Raw genomic sequence first — 3596 nt, 5'->3', positions numbered from 1 at the left:
ATTGTCTTCAAATCCTAATCTCTTTGTTCGTGGGAAAAGATGACAAGAATCAATGTCACCTCCTCCTTCCCCACCCAGGTCACAACCTTTACAGTGCGGCTTATGCTGCACATGACACAAGGCTTTTAGCAAACTCCGTTATGGCAACTAAATTACAAAGCATACAGACATCAATAAAACAAATTATTGTGTTTGTATGTAGGTCCGCGTGAAGGACTTTTGCACAACAATTCTCAGATCTGCGTCTGTTCATTCACTAGCCCCAACCTAAGTTCCAGAATTGTCTCGTTGCTTAAGAAATGATATCCTTGACGCGATGCACCGCAATTATTATTTCCGAAGGTACCGTAAAACAAAAATTTTTAATCTTTTTATTTGAATATGTGCATTAAAATGCCGAATTACAGGTTCCTGGTATCACGAAATATCACCAAATTTGCCGGAAGTGAACTAACTTTCTATTGAAACGTCAGTTGATGCTGCAAATGATGCATTATTCACAATGGACTCCATTGTGAGGTTTGAACAGTAGCCAAAGTGTATAATAATCACCTTCTTCTTATTCCTCCAACACCCGCGTGTTCAGCCATGACGGAAGTTCCACCCAGTTGAGTTTTATGGCGTTACCGCCCTCACCCTTGCACACTATTCTCATCTGAGATATGAACCGGACGGTGTAATAAATTTATAGAAAGAGGTGAGATATGAGTAACGCGAAGAACGTGACACCTCCAAGCCCCTCCCAAGTTCTTGAAAAATAAATCCAATGAGTTGATTATCCACCATCTTTGCGTTTTCATTTCTCGCAACGTAAAAATAGAAAATCTAATTGTACCTTGTACAAACCTCATCAGTGGAACAAAATGTAACGTTGTATACACCATCCCGATCAAAGATACCACATATGCAAATGTACACTCGAGCACTTGAAAAGAGTAAAAATAACGAGAGCTACAATTGCCGACGGACATCATCGTCCAGACAAATGATTATTGACTCCTCGATTAGAATCAAAAAAAGGGGCCTCAAGCTGAAAGTTAACTCGACATGGGCTTCTGTTTTTCAGAAATTTACATAGCCTCGAGCTGAATTCGTTTACACTCCGTAAATGTGGCTCAAGGATTGTGTGCTCATCATTTCTGCAATAATTTTCATTGTTTGAGCTATGATTTCCGCGCATTGAATTTTTTTTTTCTCATTGACAAACAGAAAACTTCCGTGCGATCGATATTAAACGCGTGAATGAAGACATTGGCACGTATCTCATGCATTAATTTCCGATCGATTAATCGAAATCGGTAGATACGAGCGCTACCAATAATCATGATAAGCGAAAACATGGCACACCTTGCCAACATCGCGCCGGGAATCTTTAATATGCTCAACCCCCTCTTAACAAACGCACCTCATCTTCAAACTCATCTCTTCGTATACATTAAATTCATACAGACTGGATAAAAATAGAGAAATGAAAAGTTGCTAACACACGTAGCAGAGGCTACCGCATTTGAGTTTCATTATGCCAAGGGAACGGGCGTGGTCCTGGACGCACGCACCGACAATAACTTTTGAAGTCGCATAAACCAGCCGCAACGTCTCACTTAATGAGCGGCTTGATTACCCCCACCTCAGTGTAAAAAAAACGGGGGTAGCGCGAGAGACCACAGCCCACCCTAACGCCAAACGCGTTATTTAGCGATGGATTTACGACCGAAGATTGTGCGCAAATGAACGCACGTATATGGTCATATAAAGTCCTCCGCTTTATTTTTTCACTTTGTCTCGTCTGCAAGTTCTTTTTTTTCGCCATCTCTGTTGCATATGCTGACGCGATTATCACCGTCACACATTCTGGATTGAAGATAAATCTGAATTTATTTTTTGCAACTACACCATAATTGATCGGATGTGGAATACGAGTCTCACGGTTAAAACCTTCAGATGTGAGATGATGTCTGTGTTGAAGTGAGTCGTATATCATTTTTCTTTATGATGATTGTCTACGTCACCGGAGCGACCTGTCAATATTACTGTAGAAGTCATAAACAGACTTGGGTTCAATTGGTATCTCGTGAACTGCCTTTCAATCGGTCGTGATCCAATCGCGACGAGATAAGTTGGTCGTGTGGTCTCGGGAAGAAGTGGGAACGCTGCATATTTTTGGATGATTATTGGCGATACGATGACCTCTGGTCGGTGATAACGTGGAATATCATTGCTCTGCACCGATGGATAAACGCAGTCATAGCTTATACTGATGATGGAACAACTAGATGGAGGATAAAGGCAATATGGATGCAATGCGATGAGTAGTTGCAAGAGAATTTTATTTTGAAGAATCGCAAAAAAAGAATCCTTCGAGCCGGATTTGAACCAGCGACCTATGGATGTCTTTTGACAATCACTTCCAACTACAGTCCACCGCTCTACCAACTGAGCTATCGAAGGCTGTTAACATATGGTCCTGCGACAATTCTTCGAATTTTCATGTTCAATCATTAATTGGAGTGAATTACAAAAAATAATTCCTTCGAGCCGGATTTGAACCAGCGACCTATGGATGTCTATTAACAATCATCACCAACTACAGTCCACCGCTCTACCAACTGAGCTATCGAAGGCTGTTGCTGGTGATCTGTCCCCAGGTCTGATGAATTTTAAATTCACTCAATAATTGGGAAAAAATCAAAAAATCATTCCTTCGAGCCGGATTTGAACCAGCGACCTATGGATGTCTATTAACAATCACTTCCAACTACAGTCCACCGCTCTACCAACTGAGCTATCGAAGGCTGTTGAGACTGGCCCCAAATATCGAACTCCCGCGGTCACTCTAAAATACTCCTCACTCTTCCGCTGCATCTAATCAGGAACACCTCGTGCCCATAAAATCATCAAGATCGTGCCCAAAACTGATGAACCACTGACTAAAGGCACCAAAAAAAATTCAATTATCAGCATTGAATTATGCAATCTCAATCCATACCATCACGACAGCCTATACACCTGTTACCCAGGTATAAAGATGAAAAATTTACGATGGTGAATAACATCCGCCGCCAAAGCACCATCGCTCGCGACGGACACGTGCCCCGCACTCTCCAACATCTCACCATACGACTCCAGCTCCACGTCAAAACCTCAGGTATGAGGCCTGGCAAAAGCGATATTAATAAACACCCGCGGCATCCACTCATTTTTTCTTTTATCCCTCCGAGGGCAGATGCGACAGAATTCTCCTTATCGTTGGCCGACCTAACGAGCCATTAAATGCCCGCGTAACTGGGGATTAATGTCCATTACAGGACTATCCAATGAACACATCCAACTTTTCCACCACCACCCGTTGTACATCAATACACCATAACTCCATTCAGTCGAAATTACTTGAAAATTCAATGTAGAAATGTCTCATTTCCTTCTGTTCATAATTTATGGATTACTCCGACTCCCGGGAAAAAGAGAAAGAGGTATAGTCTGATCATAATCAATATTGAACATCAAATGTGTACCTTGTAATTACTCGAAGGGCCCGTAGGATCGAGCGACAGGCATATACACAAGGATCCAGTCATCACATGACACATACGTCTCAT

The 3596-nt window shown here is 42.0% G+C and overlaps 3 non-coding genes across 3 annotated transcripts; all 3 read right to left on the bottom strand.

Annotated features, from left to right (window-relative positions):
* Positions 1-2353: 2353 nt before the first annotated feature.
* Positions 2354-2448, bottom strand: Trnay-gua (transfer RNA tyrosine (anticodon GUA)). Its single transcript has 2 exons — positions 2412-2448; positions 2354-2389 (listed from the first exon to the last, which is right to left on the bottom strand). It is a non-coding gene; the product is annotated as a tRNA-Tyr (tRNA).
* Positions 2449-2526: 78 nt separating this feature from the next.
* On the bottom strand, positions 2527-2621 carry Trnay-gua (transfer RNA tyrosine (anticodon GUA)). The gene is made up of 2 exons: positions 2585-2621; positions 2527-2562 (listed from the first exon to the last, which is right to left on the bottom strand). It is a non-coding gene; the product is annotated as a tRNA-Tyr (tRNA).
* A 76-nt stretch (positions 2622-2697) lies between these two features.
* On the bottom strand, positions 2698-2792 carry Trnay-gua (transfer RNA tyrosine (anticodon GUA)). Its single transcript has 2 exons — positions 2756-2792; positions 2698-2733 (listed from the first exon to the last, which is right to left on the bottom strand). It is a non-coding gene; the product is annotated as a tRNA-Tyr (tRNA).
* Positions 2793-3596: the final 804 nt, after the last annotated feature.

Source organism: Diachasmimorpha longicaudata, chromosome 2 (genome assembly GCF_034640455.1).
Source record: "Diachasmimorpha longicaudata isolate KC_UGA_2023 chromosome 2, iyDiaLong2, whole genome shotgun sequence".
In the NCBI taxonomy this organism is placed as follows: Eukaryota; Metazoa; Arthropoda; class Insecta; order Hymenoptera; family Braconidae; genus Diachasmimorpha; species Diachasmimorpha longicaudata.
Note: the sequence above shows the minus strand (reverse complement) of the source record. Positions and strands in the feature narration are given on the sequence as shown.